The sequence below is a fragment of the Linepithema humile genome, chromosome 3, assembly GCF_040581485.1.
Source record: "Linepithema humile isolate Giens D197 chromosome 3, Lhum_UNIL_v1.0, whole genome shotgun sequence".
NCBI lineage: Eukaryota > Metazoa > Arthropoda > Insecta > Hymenoptera > Formicidae > Linepithema > Linepithema humile.
This window is the reverse complement of record NC_090130.1, coordinates 29,949,041-29,969,563: the sequence shown is the minus strand read 5'-3', so window position 1 is coordinate 29,969,563 and position 20,523 is coordinate 29,949,041. Positions and strand designations below refer to the sequence as shown.

The following is a 20,523-nucleotide window of genomic DNA, read 5'->3' as shown; positions in this document are numbered from 1 at the left end:
GAAATCAAAAGGCAGGAGGAACGTTCACACGGCGCACTGGTATAATCACGTGAATCAGGCCCATTTTCGTTCATGACTCTTTTCAGCTTTAATCATCCTTAATCCCCGTTACAAGCTACCCGCACGATGTAAATAGCTCGGAAACGTCAATCTAAAAATTGGAAGAGATATTAATGTCGCGATGTATCAGAAAACGTAACGGAAATAATAACAAGTACGAGGAAGAAAATAGAGCATTTTTTATTATCAACTTTTTACTATCTCTAGAAGAATCATTAACTGAAGTAATTTTCTCTATTTCATAGCAATACAATTTTAGAAAATAGATCGTTCATCTTACATCAATCATAACATTATACAAAGTAATAAACTATGCGCTGACTTTTGCACATAGTGTAGATGTAAAGTACAAAAAAAACTAATTTATTCTGCAAACTTTAAAGTTCAAATTTATAGTTTTATTTTAGAAAACTAGTTATTATTCTCCCCTAAAGTCTTTGATCGCATCCAATTTCTGCGACGCCATAGCATCCCTCGTTTTCTCTCAATTAGCGACGTCCATAGAAACCCCGAATAATCGTCACCCCTGCGCAACGCATCGGCGATAAGCATCGGCGGCATCGCAAGGACCTTTGCGGGGGTAAAAAAGTGGGAGTGTCCTTTGAGGGCACTCGAGTGACGTCATTGGTCGGCGGAGTCGTTCTGCAAAGGCAGGGTGAAGTGGCGATTCTGCGCAAGGGTGGAAAATTAATGCACTCCAAAGTCGCACTCGTCTCTTGCTATTTGTAATGCATAACAGCCGGCAGCATTTTTGCCATTGAAGAAAATCATAATGTGATTGCTGAACATTGTTCAACGATATATGTAAATAGAGAAAGCGAGTCTGTAATTAACGCAGAGCAGTATAATTTGATTTATAAATATCTATATTTTTGGAAATATTGAGTTAACCCTTTTATCGCCGAAAGTGATTTTTCTAAATTCTACAAGAATGGCTAAATTGGCCGTTTGGATCTGAGCTTATAACTGCGATGATAGATATTTACACATAAAAAATAGTGTGTCAAATGATTCACAAATTGAGCTGGAAACATTTTATTTGAAGAAAAGAAAGAAAAGTAAAGTTAGTTCGGTAAAAATTATATTCCAATAGCAAATTTACATCGTCTCGTCATACATCACTTTCATGGCCACGGACGGTACTTACTATTCCGAGATAACTTTGCTACTCCCCCTCGGTAATAAAAGGGTTAACGTTCTCCGCTAAGTCACCCCTACGGGTCCACCTACTCGCGCACGCATGCAAGGGCGCTTCGGCGGTAGCATGCGATGCAGTTGTGCACGGCTCGCCAGCCGGTGGACGAATGCGTACGACAGCGGAGCGGAAGAAGAGGAAGGAGTCGCTCGACGGTGGCAGAACTCCGTCTCTCTGCCCCCGTCGTCGTCGTCGTCGCGGCCGTGCCGTGACGACGCCGGGAATCGGCGGGGAAGAGGCAGCAACGTGCATCGTCGGGGGTGGGAGGCGGTGGAACATCGGACGAAGGCGGGGAGAATGCGACGCATTACTTTGCCCGACGGGGTGGGGCATCTTACGAACGGTACGGCCTGGTGGGGGCCCTCTGAAGCCCGCGGTCTTTCTCCGTCGGCGAAAGAGGGGACCAGGGGGAGAGCAGCGTGTTTCCCCTTCCTTCCCCCTATCGCCCCTCTCCGCCGTCTCTGTCTCTCACCCTTTGGAGGGGTTCAGTCATCTCGCGCCAGTCGAGCCACGCGCACTCTCTTCTCTGACATTCTGGGCTCGCTGGAGAACAACTCGCCGGAGAACCACCCCGATATTCCGGCGGCGACGGAAGCGTTATTATCACTGCGAGGGTGGCGACCCTCGTCTGCCGCCGAGGGTGGCGGTGGAAGACCGCGCGGCAACGCGTGCGAATTTGCGCGAGCCCGAGGTAGACGCGAAGCGAACCGCCCTCTTTGCAGTTCGGAAGACCACCCCCACTTCTTCCCCCTCTTGATCGGACGCGCGCCCTCCCTCCTCGTCGCGGGTGCTTAGACAGCCTCGGGAATCGAAGACACACGGATACCGAGTTCCACGGGTGAAGAACCCGCGTGTGTCCTACGCGATTGCCCTCCCTGAGGATTCGTTGGAACGACAATTTTCGAGTACCGCGATAACGTGGACGACAGCGGGAACGATCTATTTCCCACGATTCCGGTGCATTTTCCATCAGAGGCCTCGATTAAGTGTGCGCAGTGCTGTCACCACCACCACCACATTGTCATCCTTCGAGCCGCGAAAGGACAATCTCTCCTTCCGCGCCGTGACGAAGCGGGCAGTTTAATTGGAGTTTATGACAATCTTCGATCGAGGAATGCGAAACAGTGCACGATGAATTTTGTTCGCCGGGACACGAATCAGTGGTTTGTCAGGAGGATCGCTATTCGCTCGGACTGAGGAGACCATCGAAGAGATCGATCGAAAATGCCGCATAATCATTCGGATGCTTCGCAGAATTCGAGAATCCCGAGTGACGGTGTTCAGGGTGGCACCGGAAGTGTTCGATGAGGGTGGAAGTGATCTCAGTGCGGGATTTCGAGAAGAAAAGAGCCGGTGCGCGCTTCATGTTCCTCGCGAGACAGAACTGCACGAAGAAAGCTTCGTGACGAGAATCGATCAGCGACGATCGGCGACGAATCCAAAGACTCGAATCCGAAATCGTTCGGTGTGAGTGATCGCGATCGCAGAGATCCTGCGGGTTTGGTGCGCGAGCGATATTGAATTGTCACGTTTTTCGAAGTGCACGGACCGGAGCTGATAACCGAAGGTGATTAGTGTGGATAATCGATAACTAGTTCGGGAGCCTCGTCGCTGAAACGCACGTCAGAACTATGATGTCGGTGGGAGGAGTGATTCGTGGGAGGAACGGTCATATCAACTAGAGAACGAAAGGTATTGATTTCTGATTTTTATGAGCGAACAGCCGGTATCTCAATGCACAAGTCGACATTATTATTATTATTTGACAAGTCGATATAGCAATTATTGGACGAGTGGAAAAAACTGCTGAGAAATTTCGTGTAACGTTGAATGGATAAAATAAGTATTTGCACACTTCATCATTTTTTTGTTTGATTTAGTTGATTTCATTGACTTTTTGTGTTAAAAAGAAACATATTGCTACATTATCGAAGACAAGCAATTTATTTTGATCGAAATATTTTATAATGTCTTTTTTTTTTTGGTGTACAAAATGATTTAAATAAGATACATTGTTATTTATTTTAATTTGTATATAACAGTAGTTAAAAAATTAGTAAATTGAGTTTTAAGCAATACTTGATAATAATTTGAACAAAAACCTGAAGATATTTCAAGACACTTTGAAATTACTTAAATTCAACGTATAATGAATGTATAACGAATGAAAAATATTCTCGGAAATCCGGGTTTTAATGAATCAGCAGTTTGCCGCTTTGATGCAATATCGATGTGCATATATTAATTACAATTATAATTAATTTCATATTCCACGTTGAAACAAATGAAAGAAAATTCTTCGATTGTTAAAAACATTTCCCAAGTTTCTGTAACATTATATTTTTCGCATTCCTCCCTTTATTTATATTATTTATAGCCAATAAATCTCGCCTATAAACTTATTTTGGCCGAAATAATGTATGTTTAAATTATATCACCGCAGTGATGAGTTATTATACGAAAAGCTTTAAAGAAGTTGGCAGCTCCCTTGCTCCGATCGAGTTTCCCAAGAGAACGAAATTAGCTCGTGGAATTGTTCCTAACGATTCCGCGGAATTCGCCGCGTAAAAATCCGCGCGGAAAATTCTCGCCGAAACGCGCCAACACGAATTTGTCCGAGTTTTGCGTTCGACTGCAGATCAATTTGGCAGAACACCGGCCGACGAGTTGTGTCCAAATACCGGTGCTGTCTCGCTCCAATTGCGTTTCACAGTTTGGCGTTTATAGTCCCGAGAGATATCATCTATGATATTGTACTCTTAATATCGTATTTTACGCTAACGCATTGAGACGTTAATTGGCCGTAGCCGACCAGCAGTTGACTCCAAAATTATCGTCGTGAGGACTGTCGACCTTCCTGTCGGAATTCGACCTCGATCTACCGACAGGAAGGTTCCGCAGCGAGATTATGTCATTTCCTTTCTCGCACATTTGTTTTTTCTCACGGAAGTCGCGCTCTCTCTACGCCCACTCTACGTCCAGCATCTCATTGCGATGTTACGCTCTCCGATAAACGCGTCACGGATGTCCGATCTTGTCGCATCGAAAATCCGATATATTTATTTCATCTGTAAATGTATTGCGGTCAAAGGATGATATGGAATATAGGGATTAACATTAATATTATCTTACCACAAACCGCTAACCAAATGTATATTTTTAACTATTTTCTGCTTTAAATTATCTTAATCATGTTGCGGCATGACTTTTCCTTCAAAAACAACTTTTAACAATTATTGTGATTGTTTGATTATGAAATATTACGCAAAAGATACGAAGAAACATATCTTGAAATTAGAGAACAATACATGCAAAATGGAAACTAAAAGAAAGCGGCAAAAAATACTAGCCAAGCAAGAAATTGAAGAGCGAAGAAGCGATCGTAGAAACAATGAGAGAATCGCGTGGATTGATTGTCTATGCATAAAGACGGAGGCGTAGAAAAACGAGAGGCAAAGGAATAACCAAGAGGAAGTGGCAAACGTAACAAAGGAACGAAGAAATGAAGAAATCAGGAAAGACGGAATAGGAATCGCAAAGAGGGAGAAAGAGGAGAGAATAGAGGGCAATCCGGGCAATCGTGTACATTGATATACGTCGCCGAGTACATCGGCAAAAGGAGGATAGAACGAAACGGACGACAGAGGAGAGGAAGAAAAGAGTCGGCGATAAACGGAGAAACACGAGCGGAGAGAACTCGAAGAGAGGGAAGAAAACCACGAAACAATTGGAGGAGCGGAGGCGGCCGCATTTCATGTTGCCTGGCATCGGCTCCCTTTAAAGAGTCTCTTGCTTTTTGTTAGCTCTTCGAAAATTATGATTGTTTGTCCGCGAGATTTACTGCTCGGAGGCTCCCTCGACGCGGCGTGTGTGCAACGGGTGTACGTGTGTGTGCGCAAGGCGCCCTCGAGGGGCACCGCGATCTTTCGCTAGGCCGCGAGCGGGTCTCCGGGGGGGGCGGTCGGGGAGCGACGGGGACGGTGGAGGTTTACCGAGATTAAAGAATCGAGGATTTACAGCACTCGCTACTAAACTGGAGCTCCGCTGCTTCCTTCTCTTTCTCACTCACTCGCGAATTTCCTTGTCGTGCTATCTGGTCGGATTGCTAAATTAGCCGCTGTTTGGATTAAGATATTTCGCTTTAAGCCGAAAAAGCTTTATTGAAGCCGCTCGCGAATAACACGCAGATACAATTTGCGCGACAAACGAGTAATTGTAAATTTCCACTCGTGTGTTGTCTGGATAAATGAGAAATATTAAAGGTGAATCGATGAAAAACATTTTTAACCGCAAAAAACTGTTGCATAAGAATACGTACACAATTATCTATCGAGACATATCGATTAATGCAGGCTACAATTAGAAAAAAGATTTAACTTGATTTAATATTAATATATCTATTTTATTTTGCGTGAGAGGCGAAATTATGAGTGAATTCAAAACCTTTCCTCTTTCGGGAAGTTTGTGTATATTCATAGAATGGTTTTCTCAGACATTCCACGGATGATTGTTATTCTTTTGACATCTCTCCTTCTCGTTCTCTGTCTCTTGGACCGCAACGCATATTCCAGGGGACACCTGTTGCCGTATCCGAACTTCATCGACTTCGCGCCGCGCGACTCCCCCCACGGAATCGTTGAAGATTCTTTTACGGCGCGACGAACTTTTGTCCGCTAAGCTACCGAGAGTCCGCTCGAGACTCGATAGCGAACATCCGGTTGATTTATTCGAGATCTTATTGTGGCCGCGCGGCCGAGAACGGGCCAGCTTGGAGAGTCGACTCCAAAAAGTGATTCCTCCTCCGACACGGCGATCGCTCTATAAATTTCACGAAGTCTTTCGAACCCTATATTTTCTCGTTATCCTCGCGTTTTGCACGACACGTTTTATTAAAGTACGATAATTTTACGAGGGTCGGCCATCCTCCCGCCTCGGTCCGCCTCCTTCTTCTTCCACGGTTCGCCGCGCGAGATACTCATCTGCTTTTGTTTACTGTATCTTTGCTGAAACTCGATTCTTGTTTCCATATTTTCCGCGTTTCTTTTTTTCACACTTATCCCCCGATGTAATTTTATGTTCATTCTGTTAATTATATATGTAATCTCCAGTCGTTGTCGTTGAATATACTCGTATAAATAGTGTCAAATTTTTCAGCGTTTAATTGCGCGTGGATTTTTATCTCGTTTATCTGATACAAATATATATGATGCTAATTAAGACCATACGTCTCGGCACGACAGCGAAACGCGAAGACGTGACGCGTGATACGTCGATGAAAACGCAGGATATGATATGATCTTCTGTGCTTTTAATAACGCTCGCGAATAATATATTCAATTTTACTCGCACGTGTCTTTGTTATCTACGATGCAAATATACGTATGATGTTATTGTGATATTATCGTATCTGTAAGACACACTTTAATATGTTTTTTCTATGTTTAATATAAATATGCATAACACATATCTGATTAAAACACATGAAAAGATGAAGATTCGTATTCTGTTTTGCGCTAGTCGAAGCTAAAGGTGGAAAGTGAAGTCGATTTAATTTATAATTTTACTACTCTCGCGCGATCAATGTTAAATCTTTTTTAACCACTATAATTGCGTGAGTATCAGCACCGCGAAACGTGCATCGTGGTCGCCGTTGATTTCTCGCGCATATATCCGACTACGCTTCGTCGAGAGGCAGCTCGGCAGTAAAAGGCCTAAAGTTTTTAATACTTTCAGTTGTTTTTATGGCGGCTGGCATTTGCTCTTTTTTATTGTTTCTCCCCTTTCCCGCTGGCTCTTTCTCTTTCTCTTTTTCTCTCTCTCTCCCGCTTTCTCGCCGGAACGCGCATGAGAGTCCGAGCGTGTCGGTGGAAGAGAGAAGAGAGGAGATTCACAGTCAGCCCTCTCTGATGTACGACTCGGCGGTCCGCGTGAAAAAAATCCCATAAACCAGTAAAAAAGCATGGGGTCTCTGGGCCAGAGGGGACGCGAGGAAGAACGGAGCGGAGTAGAAAAGAAGAAGACGCGACGGGGGGAGCGGGAGGGAGAGGTTCCAGTATCGCCAAAGGAATTCCTCTTATGACGAACCACGCGTGATTTTCTTTCGTCTGCCCCTCTTCCCGCCTCCTCACCTCCTCAGCCGCCGTCCTCAGCCACCGTCCGCAGCCTTTACCCGACACAGTCCCAATGCGCGTTTCTTCACCTTCGTTTCGGCCCTTTCTCTGCTTCTTCCCGCTTTGCTGCTCCTTCGTCCAATTCTTTCGCAAGTCTTAATCTTTCGCATCTGCCTATCTAATGGCGTCTTAATTAGCCATAGTAATGCCGAGGCGTTTTATGTCTTGGACATGAATAGGAGGAGGGAGGGGGAGCCGAGTCCCGCTAATCTTATCTTTGCCGTAAATTCTTAATGTTCAATTTTTTTGCTTTTGTAGTAATTTTTTATTGTTGTAAAATATTTGCGATATTGAAACCATTTTTTATTCAACGCGCAATTATCTGGAAAAAACTTTTGAGAAAAATAAACGTCATTCGTTTGGTCGAATAAGAATCATCGCGAATAATAATCGTATGCTTCCGGTCTATTTTCTTTCGATTTCTCTTCGTACGCACCTCTCTTTCTACACTTTTCCCGCCTGTTTACAAGCCGTCGTCAAGCCGTATACAGTCTCAATGGGTAAATTAAAAAGCGAAGACAAAAGCAGGTCATGTGACAAATGACGGACACATGTGCCATCGTTTTGCGTCTATTATTTGTGCCCGCCACGGAGGTCTACACTCAGGCTGGAAAATATGTTCTCTCTGTCGTCTTAGCATACGTTCGTCTACGATACATTTGCATACATTTGTTCGAGTTAATTTATTTAGATGTCAATCTATCTATCCAAAGACGTTGATAATTTCACGATTCTCACGAAGCGCTCATGTTTTATTAAACTCTAATCAATTAATTTTAATCTTAGTCTAATGGTTTTGGTCAATTTAAATTATGTTAAATCTTTGGCCTAGCTAAATTTTTCAAATTAATTACTATTTTTTAAATAATGATCAAGACGGATCGATTTTCACAACAATCTTACATATTTATAAGTCTAAAACAAGCGAAGCTACTTGACTTTACAATTTTTGATAAACTATATCGTTTAGTGTGAATATCCAAAATGGAAGCGGCAACAGTGTTGTTTCATCGGTAATCGATCGCTCGAATATGCAAATTTAATAATACGGCGCATATGCGGGGGAAAACAACGCGAATTATAGTCCTACAGTGGGACAGTAACGAAGAATCAACGCTATGAATAGTTATTGGTCGTTTCGCATAAATTAGACTGAAAGGAATTAATGGCTAATTCAGCAGGTTTTCAATTACGGTATGAGCGGGAATTTAGCAGTATGAAACTTATAAATATGGAGACGGATCTCGCGCAGACTCGACGGCACTGTCATTATGGACGAGTGGGCGAGATACTTTTGCGAGTGTTGTCGTGCTAATTGTCAAATTAGCACGCGATGCCTCTCTACGAAAGATCACAGATGTTGTTGATCACGTACACCGTTATATCCGATACAAATCGACAGGTTGTCTTCTTAGAATATTAAAGCCTGCAAATTAAAATCTTCAGCGTTAAGTGCTTAGAATATTTAGAGATTAGAACAACTTGTATCTCTTTTATCATTTCTATAAATGTAGACAAAGGAAGATGTTATATATATTGACGCGCAGCACTCGCTCTTCCGTCTTCAAGCTCTGAAATAACATTAATTGTTTTACTTTTTGAAGATACCGAAGTCTGCGCCGCGATGCAACATTTTGTTCGCTGATGCGAGCTCGGCCTGCGCATCGTAAACGTTTCCCGCGCTACCAGCGTGGCGTTCCGAATGAATTATTATTTCGACGATCATCTCGATCGGGGATCTTCGAATCGTACGAAGGAGGCGAGGGAGAGGTAGAAGAAGAAGAAGAAGAAGGCCGCTCCGATCGCAGCACCATCCGTAATTTCAGATAGAGTCGGTGCCGGGTGTTATTAAACCTGATAGGCCAGCGAACGTTTCTCCCTCGCGGGTGTTCCCCGACTTCAATTTAAATCGGTGACTCTGCTCTTCTGCACCCACCCTGTCCCTTAACCCTTCCCTCCCTTCGCCTCTCTCGCGTCGACTGTTCCGCGGCGCGTACGCGCGTCCACCCTCCGAGCGGCAAACTCGGGCCCTTCGGGCCCGTTTCGGTCGGCGGCGAGGAGAAGCTCGGAATAAGATCTACGACTGGATTGTAGGAGAATAAAAGAGAACGGGGACGTCTCTCCTTTATACTATTCGTTAGGTTTAACGATAACGACCGGTTATTAACTCACGATAATTATCGATTTTAATTATCGACGCGATTCGCCATTAACCACCGGTCTGCGCGCCTTCCCGCACATGTTCGGACGCGGCCATTGCCTGAAAAGATCCTTTGTGGCCCCTTAAATGTTTCTCGCGTCCGCACGCAACATCTCGCTTAGGATTTCCGATGTCACTTTATTGGACATTAAATCTGATTTGAGCAATCTTCCTTTGTTAGTATTATTTTCATTAAATAATAACTCAATAACCATCTTTAACAAACGAGAACTGACGTCTCTGATATATCGTGCATTTTATTAACTTTAATAAAAACCGAATTTTTTGAGGCAAATACAAGTTGCACGTTTTTTTTTTAACAGCGCGTAAGAATAATTGAAACCGAATAGGATTGTGAAAGATCGATGTTAAACTGCACATCATATGTCTTTCTGAAAATTATTCTCGAAGTCTCGTCATATCGGTACGTACACTGAGCGCTTAATGGTGTCACAGCTGAGATCGTTTGTCAGGACGAGTCTCCTGACAAGTCAATGCCGCGTCAGTCAAAGGAAGGCTCATCGTGTCTCACGGTGAACAATTATTCGCAATATGTAGCCGTGGGCAGTTCCGTTTAAAAAGAGCTCGAGTTCTCTTTTTTAACAAATCGCTGAAATGTGATTTTTAAAATTTGCGACAGTTTAAAATTATACATGCAAATTTTTTTCAAAGTTATTTTTATTGAATTATATTTCTTTGTGGCATTAGAAAAAAAGATTAAATTGTATGAAATTATAAATAATCTCAAATCTCTCAGCGATTATATCTGAGTTTGAGGTTTGAGTGTGGCAATTTATTATGTTTTAATACTGTAGAGCAAAAAATATTGAATATTGATTATTATTTAAAACCACATTCGCAACGGTACATAATCGAGCAAAGTACATAAGAGACTTGATCTTATAATAGATACCGATTGCAAAACCCATTCTTTTGCCACTCGTTCTTACTTCTACGCTTTTCCCGCGGCTAGTAGCGCGTATTTTCCCCGACCATAAGAATAATAATGACAACGTGAATAATAATCCGTTCTCTCCGAGCTATCAAAAACGCGAATAACGATGTCGAAATCTTCGAGATAAAACCCCCGCGCCCATCGATTTTTCTCGCGCGCTGAATCGTAAATCGTAGTTTACAGGAGAACAACGTGATAACAGGATAACTTCCCGCGGAGCAGGAAGTAGGTAGTAGCGCGAGCTTACTAGAGGCAGACGTCCTCCCGCGACCGGTTTTGCCGATTGCGCGTCCATCGTCACCCGACAACAACGTATCCGGAACTCCGCTAGCCGCTCGCTGTCGCGAGCGCGCGAGCACGAGATCGACCGTTATTCAAGAATTAATTCATAATTAGAGCGGCCCACCTATGGGGAGAGCCTAACCCACATTCCAGCCACCGGCTGTCCCCGCCGGCGCGACAGGCTGGTCCGTTTCCAGCTTTTCTTTCCTCTCCTCTCTTCGCCTCTTCCATACATCTCCTCCCACCGCAGCCGCCGCTGTCGTCGTCGTCGTCGTCGTCGTCGTCGTCGTCGTCGTCGTCGCCGTCGCTGTCGTCGTAGTCATCGTCGAGTCTGCTCCCCGCGCTTCTCCTCCCACGTCATCTCGCCACCTGGTCCGCTCACCTACGTGCGACTACCAGCCACCCGTTTTGCATGATTTCCCCGCTGGCTCCGCGGCAGCCGGTTAGCGTGTTATCCGCGTTATCCGCGTGCCACGGCGCGCATACGGTGACACTCCTCTGAAAGAATGCGCCGCAACAACCGCGGTCGGCCGGATCAGCTGATTGATTCGCGTTCCCTGACAGCGATCTGGTTTCGAGCAGCAGTAGTCGTGAGCGCACACGCGCGCGCCCGCGCGCGTGGATATCCCGTTCTCGCTCGGGATACGCAGCGGTGGTTACGAAGCGAGTGCATCATCTGACGGAAACTCATCCTGACAAATTCCCATTGGAGCGCACAGAACGGTCGTGTCAAACTTCATGCCAGACGACGGTCTGTATTCACGGATTACGATGTAGATTGCGACATTAAAATTTGTGCAACATCAATTCGCATTCGAAGTAATATTATCAAAAGACAATTTTGCATTCAGCTTCGGGATAACATCTTGCAACAATTTGTCGTTAATTTCAATTTTAGCACTGCCATTTATCTTAAAATATTAAATATCAAAACACAAAAATGTTCGTCGTCAACTTGACACATTTATCAAACATATCGAAACATTTAATATGTACGATATTACGGTATCGTTTCTCCGGGATGATACACTCTGTTTTCTTGGAGCGCGGGAGAAGAGTTTTCTTCCGTACCATTTCGCAGTGTCATAGTTCACACGTTAATAACGGCGTGCGCCCACGTCGGCCTGAAACCGTAGTAGGCTGCGCCGGCTGAAACGTGATATCGCGTTAACGCGAACGCGATGAATTAGAAAGTGGATTTTAGATGTTACCGTACGCCGTCTTCCTTCGGATCGGTCGCAGATGCGATCGCGCGCGACCTGGCTTCTCGATATCGATATTCGCCACGTGCGTTATCGCCATTCACGATCATGCGTGCGAACGGGTACACGTTAAAGGTTTCAGGCGCACCACGAGTTTCGAAATCATTTTCGAGCGCGGTCCCGTTCTCATTGTCATTTACATTTCATTTTCGCTGGTCTGTTAAAAACGTCGCCGCACTCGTCGCCGCTTTTTTCGCTAGTGTAGAATGGCACGCCGAACGAACGCGAGACGCTTCGCGAAAGCGCGTTATCTTTCGTGCTGCTTGTACCTGCGACGTGATAGCGCAGCTGCAAGGAGTGCGGAGACGTCGTAACGGAAGAACGACGCATGCCGAGTTGCAAGTGGGTCAGATGGATTCTGGTTTAAGTGAGCGCTTATCTACCGTCGCTTTTGTCTTCGCGAAAAACGCTGAGTCTTCCTGTTATTGTTATATTTTAAGTGATTTGCACAAACATTAAAAGAGAAAGAAATTTTGCGATGTGAAAAAAGAATTGTTGGATAATTTTTGTTCATCTTTTAATTCGTGGACAAGTATTATCTAAAATCAAACTTGCAGAGTGAAGTCTGGTATACAAAAGCATCGATGATTAGATCGAGATTGTATAATTAAAATTCACGTATCGCGCGATGACACGCGTATTGATAGAGTTTTGCATATTTTGTGAACGCGAATTTTGAACCTGGACTTTCGATCGAACGCGCGTACGTGAGAAATCCGAGAATTTCGCGAAAGCGGAAATCGCTGGCGCAGTTATTGATTCGTGATTGTACGATCGCGACAGGTATAGTTTTCGTCGTATGCGAAAAACCAAATCGCTGACGCGGTGAAGTTCGATCGGGTCGTCGCCCTACACCCGGTCTCATTTTTGCTCCCGTGGCTGGTTGCGTCGCCTTTCACCTTCGCGATTATTTTTATTTTTCTTCTGTTTTGCATACATTTTAATTAGAGATTAATGAACCGCAACACGCGTCCACGCGTCATTTCAGCTGGATCGTTAATGGCAAATTGCCAAGATTGAATATGATGAAAAGTAAGACATAATGGAAATAACATCGCCGTAAATTTTTTTAACTCTGACTACATTTATGCGTGATGAAAGCAGTATGAGATAGCAATGACTATTTAGTTGTCAACTTTCGTGTTCGTGCATTTTACTCGACACATGTCGCAATGTCATAAAACTTTGATAAGTATCGCGAAATACGATTCTCTCGAGTTCAGTCCTGTGCGACACGTAAGTCTATAAAAATTTTCAGTCAGCGTGCAATCGGCGACTGAAACACGTATGTACAATAAGTCGCTAATATCGCGCGGACGGTTGTGAAGCGCGCGGAAAGAAAAGAAGGCGGCGTTTCGACGACGCCGAAATGCAATTCGTCGCGCGACAAGAGGTCGTTGCACCGCGCACCCTTCCTGTTTCCACCTCGCGCTACCTCCAACGCCTTCGTTCGATCGTGCCTTCGCGAGGCGATAAATTACCTCGGCGCGCCGCGGCGACCGCGATAATTCCTCCCACTTGTAAGGAAAAAAAAAAAAAAAAGAGTGACAGAAACGAGGGCGAAGAAGTGCGTGACAAATCCATCCGCGATCGATATCGATCACCAACCGACTAAAGTCAAATCACGCTTGTGATGTTTTGAAGAAAGACGTGCGTGAACGAGGCCATTACTTAATTGACGTGTCGCTCCGGTTTATAATTAAATACGCGTTGCATGTTTCGCACGCGATTAACATTGTACAATTTATACGATTTTTCACCAGCTGCCGGATAGATTGGTTGTTCCGGAAATTCAACGATAAACTGAAACAAATTGAATTTTTGTTCAAGCAAAATCCAAAGAGCAATGTAAACAACAAAAGTTCTTTTATTTTCTATGATGTTTCTTTTTTCAACTTTCGATTTCTATATTAATTTTTTTATTCAAATACAATTGCATTACATTCCATTTTGCATGTCGACCGTGTATGCGTCTTCGGAGCAGCTAAGTCGGAATACCTCGCAGATTGTGATGAATTTCATGATCTCCGAATTTCGGGAAACAACGCGACGGGACACAAGGGCCGCGGGACGAGATGAAGACGATGAGAGCGAGAGCGGGCGCGCGGAGACAAGCGGCGGCCCGGCGAATCGTAAATTTAAATTTAGAGAGACGCGCGCTCGCGCGAGCGCGAGCGCACGTGAGCGCTCCCCTTCTTCGGCTTCTTCCCCGCTCGACTCCTCAGCATCTTCATCCTTCCACTCTTTCGGTCTCTTCTCTTGCGATCTCCGACGCCACCATCGCCGAAGCGCGAGACTCGAAAAAGCGCCGATTCTCTCCGCTCGATTCTCTCCTGCTTCGCGTCCCGATTTGAATTTCAGAACGCGACGCGGATTGGCCGGGTTTTGTCGTAAATTATCGTGAAGCCGCGACCGGAAAAAGTTGTTCCGATTTTTAAGTCGGCGGCGGTTCTGTCCAGATCGACGTTCTCGACGATTGTCTCAATAAGGAGACGAAAGAACGACAGAAAGATTGCGCGATCGCGCGGTATCGCTGGCTCTTTCTCTTTTTTTTTCATTGAGATTCTTCGTCCGGGCGAGAGACCAATCTTGTTCGATTGGTTTAATCCGCTGGTTACGGGTGGCATAAGTGAAATTTTTAGACAATTTTTTAATATATTATAATTAAATGTAATTTATTAAAATTGAAAAAGATGTATGCAAGAATTATAATATTTAAGTACAGAAAAGTTGCTTTTAATCGGAAAGATGGAAGATAAAAATATTAGCAGAAATTATATTTTTAACTTTAATTGTAAGATTCTTTTGGCAGTCATATTCTCGACATAGCCTCCGCGACTTCCGACATAATCTGTGTACATTGTATTCCGCGTATTCTTCAATTGCAGTGGAAGTCGCAGAGACGAACGGTGACTCGAGGGAGACGACCTTACGTGACTTCGTGTAAATTTGAAAATAGCCGGGTAGAGAAAAGCCTCGTTCGCCGCCGTGAAACGCAACGAGGGAGCGAATGACTCTTGGCAATTTTAGCGAACGTGAGAAGTCTGGACGCGCAGATGAATCTATGCTAGATTCGTCTGCGTCCACTATAGACAGATCGCGTTGAAACGCTGGTTGTTGGCACGGCTTCGAGAAAAGAATTTCACGAAGGTTGCTCGATTTTGCAAACACGTGCAATCAATTTTATCCATTTAACCCTTCTACTGTCGAAAAATAATTTTATCCTTGCACATTAAATTTTCTGCCGTAAGTTTTAGTCTAAAGTAAATCATTCCTGATATCTTTGAATAAATAATGACGATTATTATACATTATTGTATATATTATTACACATTATTATTTAATGTGTATAAATAAGTGGGAAGAATGTAGTGGAAAAACACTGTTATGGAAATATTTTTGTACAATTTTACTCGACGGCAGAAGATTAATATGTTTCGCCGAGAACGGATATTTTTGTAGAGGCACCACATATCGCGACCATAAGTCACGGAAAGAAGTTTCTTTAGACATTTAGGCGGTGTTTGGCTTCTTATCTGTACGCCGTAACGTTCAACACTCGAACGCCCACGCACGGAAGTTGACTTCCTCATCTAACCGCGGGGCGGAACTTATTCCCTTGATTTTAATTTCACGTAGACCGTCGTATCTTTAATGGTCTTGATTTAGCGAAAAGCATATGCGCATATAACAAAACGATTTAAAGCAACAATAACGTGACTTGCAATTTCAAGACTTTTTACGCAGCAAAATTCTAGTCTACGTTCTCGCGGTGAGATTTTTTCATTCCGCTTTTAATTTTTTACCAAGGATATAATTGTCCCATCTTGAAGATATACATTTTGCAATTTTATTGGAAAAGTTTGACGCTAAAATTCTCCATCTACGTAAATTCACCTTACGTTTTAAAGATCGGAGCACGCGTATCGAGTAGGTGTAACGTACGGTTCGCCGGTTTAATATCGCGGCGTGTATGTAACTAGGCCATGTCGCGGTTCGGGTGTGGCTGTCGCGCATTGTTTCTGAAATTACGATATCGTCGTTATTAATATTTATATATTGCGCGCGTGGAATCGTCGCTGTGTGTCGGCTGCTGCTGGCTCAGCGACAACTTTCTAAAGCGATCGAATGCCATCGCGCGGAGGAGACAACTCAGCGATGTTCCGCCGGTCTGTCTCGCTGGCCATTGTTTCAAGCAATTCGTGGAAAACTGAATCAGTTTGGAATTCGACGTTAATAGAAACAAAAAGATCATCATTTTATCAACACAGTAACAAAAAAAATGAACAATTCTATTGATGAAAAGAAGCGCAGTAAATTGCGAGAATATTACGAAATCGGGCTTTGGGTGTCCGGTACCAGATTCAGCAGAAAGATATCGGATAAAAATCGCGCGCGTGTTCAAGGCTATGATATCTAGGCGAGAACGAGCGTGATCATAGCGTTTCACGTGAGCGGCCGCTCGATATCCGAACACCCAACGAAATCAAACGGTCGGCGAATGATCGACATTTCGGGGGCGCTCGTTTGTCACAGAGAGGAGCCGGGAGTCCATTTGTCCCAGCGCGATCACGCCCGGCTGCGTTAGGTCTCGGCGGCCAGCCGGCTTTACCTGCCTCCGTCTCGCCTGTCTGCCTGCCTACGGCAGACCGGCCGGCCGGTCGGCGCGCGCTCGTTTCTCTCTTTTTTTAATTATTCCGTCCTTTTTACGGGCATTAAGATAAGCAGCCGCGCCGCTCGCCGAGCTATCGGTCAAAGTCACGTGGAGTTCGCCCCGCGATACGTTCGAACACGGAAAGGATTGTTCCTCCCTCGTGTTTCAGTTCTCTAGATCCATCTGTCTGCCGTGTCATACCGTCACGCGTCGACGAATTTTCGGTTCTCTCTTCTCGCGTAGTATCCTTCCCCCCCTCGTCCTTTTCTTATTTTCAGCATGGATTTGGAAGCGGCAGAGTGACGCGAGTGATATCGGAGAGGGCGGAGAAGATCTAGATTATTTTTTAACGAGCTCTCTTCCGCGAAGGCGATTTCGTTGACATTCTATCGCGGTGCCGTGGGTGGACGAGATGCGTATTCCGATGCGCGGATTTCTTCGGGCATCGCGCTATGGTAATGGACGGTTGTCATAAAAATTCAGGCACTGCTCACAGACGGCTCCCCGTAATTATCGGATTTGAATTCCTCATATCACTCGCGATCGACTCATTGACATTTTCGTCGAGTTTCACTCGTTGGAATTCCGCGTCTGTGCCCACGTTGCAATGTTTCTTCCACAATGAAAACGCGCACGTAGATAACCGACACTCGTACGTAATCGCTCGCCGTAGACGAAAGTCCCGGCTAGTTTCTCTGCAACTTCGACGCGAAACTTTTCAACGCCGAATTGAATAATAAATATATCTGCGTACAATTGCAATGTAATTAAAATAAAACTATTTTACAATAATAAAATTTTTACTCATAACAAGAGTAGAAAGAGAAAAATTTCTGCGATATTTAATTAGCAAAAATTAGGTTAAATAATTAGTACATGCTATAAAAGTAAAATGTTGGTACATTTTAGAATTATTGCAGAAAGAATGATTCGTATTTTAATGTTACATTTCGAGTATAGCGATAGTCTTCCAATTGTTGTGTGTTTAATATAAAAGAGAGAATGTCAATGTGAAAACTATTTTATATTTGAAGGAAAGTGTCGACACATATCGAAATTATCTTCATACCATGCGCGATACGGCTCATTAACATTTTCGTCGAGTTTCACGGAACGCGCGCCGGAACTGCGATCGTCGACGCGCGTGATCGCGACGTGACTTTTCCCCCGCTATAAAAATGCGCATCCGGTCGGAATTGCAGCTGCGATTCGTTAATAAACATTGCGGTCGACCGCGACGACGGTATCGCCGAAAAAGGTCAACCCTCATTGCGCGCGGCGCGGGGCACACAACGAGCAGGCACGAAAAAGGTGCGAAATCCAGAATGCCGCAACGGACGCGCGCGCTCGCTCGCGCGCGATTGCGAAGGTGCGACACGTTCGACGCACGTCTCTCAAATAAATTATCAGCACTCTGGCATTCGCGGCGGAATCGAGCGTCGACGGTATGAACGGTGTCGAGAACGCGCGGCCGGACGAACGAACGGATATGCTGGATATGGCGAGGGATACGCCGGGACATGCCGAACGCCATAATCATGCGATGTCTTCGTTTCACCCACTTCGCCATACCCGTAGAAACTTCCATCCCCTTAAAGGGAAATCCTCAATACGTGTCTCTATTCGAGTCCACGCTGACATTCTCGTCTTCATCAAGCGTGCGGCAGCAAATTGACACATCTCGCAAAGTATACGTGACGTTTGCTGAAGCATAAACAATGTGAGACTTTTTTGCAGAAGAATATAAATTAGATATATCTGATAGTGATAAATTAAATTATCAGCATTTACAAACTCCAATTTATATCAATAGTAATATTATAAATGAAAATTGCATATTTGAATTGTAGAAGTTGGAGCTGGAATTGTGTGTGAAGTATTTGAGAGGAGGTCGATAGATTTCAGTCGGCTTGGTGGAATATGGTATGCACGAAGCCGATCGTTTCGACATTATAAACGTGCGTTCTCCAATCGTCTCATATTGCTCGCCCTCCTTCTCCCTTTTCTCAGCGCCTCGCCATCCTTCGCCTGTTGTGCGTTCTCTTTATTTTGACATTCCACTTTGCTTTGTGGGATAAAATAAAACTTATATACGAGACAAAGAAAGATTGCTTGTCAAAATAACTTGGTTGTTTATTGTCGTAAAATCTTGCGCGCCATAAATAATAAACTTATTCGTCTTGGCGAAACGAGTTATGCATTTAAGATTGTAAGATTATCTAATTATTTATTTGTGATAAATTTCCGTCAGAGAATACCTTCGTCACTTTTCGACTTCTCAATGCAAATTTGATAATAATAATTTTTTTGATGATAATAATTATGTCATTTCGCGAAAGAAAGATTTAAGTACTTGGTAAATCTGGTAATTCCATTATGCGAATTCGCGATCCAGACTACTTCGGGCCATCTTCCGCGTTGCAAAAAGTCCATCTCGATCGGCGAACGAGAAGGATAAAGGAGAAGGAAAAGGAGAAGCGAAGGACGAAGATGCGAACCCGGCATCATCTTCGGACAGCGGGCAGCGCCATTATCCCTCGTCCATTTGAATTTTCAAGTTTCGTAATAACGACTAATACGAGACAAATGAAGCGCGCGAAGGGCGAGCGCAAGGGGAGCGGAGGGGGGCGGTGAGGGAGGAAAAGAAGAGCGGCGGAGAAGAGCGGTGATTAATGGAGTCTCCGCGGCGAGCGAGAGCTCGGTCCGGATAAGATCTCCGATGGAATTCCCGTGGCTTTTATATTGGATTTCTTTTAAATTCGTTACTTTATCCGGCGCTATGTTAATAGCGGCCCGATATGAGAGCTCGCGGTTAAGAGGAGTTCATTTATCATTCCGCGGTGAGCTTCCATCGCGCGGCGAGGAGAGTCAGTCTCTCCCGCGCGCGCACGGCAGCGGCCTCGAACTCCACGAACTGTTCTGTGCATTAGGTACGATTCATACGTAAAGCTCCCTCTCTCTCTCTCTCTCTCACTCTCTTTCCGCCGCTGCCATCGGACATTCGCTCCAGTCACCCTTCCGATTGTTGTTTCGGAAATAAATTTATTACCTCGCCCGAACGCCTCGATTAAGCGGCGCGAATGCGCACCCACGGAACGCAGGGAAGTCGCGTCTCTCTCCATCATTTTCGCCGAGAATTTTGGAGCGGGGATTAGCAATAAGCTGCTGTTCCATTTCTTCCCTCCCACTTTGTGTTAGATTTTATCCGCATAAACTGTTCTTCTTTTGTTCAAGTTACGAAGGAGTGGGTGTGTTAATGAGTGTTGAGTGAAGTATTCGCGCGCGGGGACGGCACGTTGCGAAAAATTATTTCGCGCACGCGGGCTACGCTAAACACTATTTTATACGCCGCCTTAATAGCGCCGCGATACCGGAGCTCTCGCGGCCGCGCGGAGTTCATTTATCATTCCACGTTGCTCGCATAGGCGAGCCCGATCTCTGGTGTCTCGGCCTCGAACTCCGCGACGTACAGTGCGTTAGACGCGATTCATTCATTCCGATCATACGAGTTCCTTCGATCCTCGGGGAACGGTTCGCCATTGTTCTGCCGTCGAACCGTCGACTCCAAGCAAGCGATGGATCAGCATTACGCAGGTACAGCCAATCGTTAATCTGAAAATTATTTTACGAGCGAGTCTAATAATAATATTTGCCAATTACTCGAAAATAAATGACCAGACGCGAACTTGTTGTGGTTTTTGACATTACTGCTCCAGTCTCGTTTTTTTTTTTTTTTTTTTTACGA

At 44.6% G+C, this 20,523-nt stretch overlaps 1 protein-coding gene and 1 long non-coding RNA gene across 3 annotated transcripts in view; one reads left to right on the top strand and one right to left on the bottom strand.

The window, feature by feature from the left end:
• Positions 1-221: 221 nt before the first annotated feature.
• On the bottom strand, positions 222-1,478 carry LOC136998517 (uncharacterized). Its single transcript, XR_010889091.1, has 2 exons — positions 1,208-1,478; positions 222-729 (listed from the first exon to the last, which is right to left on the bottom strand). It is a non-coding gene; the product is annotated as an uncharacterized lncRNA (long non-coding RNA).
• A 157-nt stretch (positions 1,479-1,635) lies between these two features.
• Positions 1,636-20,523, top strand: part of LOC105669782 (zinc finger protein castor homolog 1-like) — a 78,100-nt gene continuing 59,212 nt past the window's right edge. For both annotated transcript variants that reach the window (XM_012362900.2, XM_012362899.2), the window contains exon 1: positions 1,636-2,947. The gene's annotated coding sequence lies outside the window, so the exon portion shown is untranslated. The remainder of the gene's footprint in view (positions 2,948-20,523) is intronic.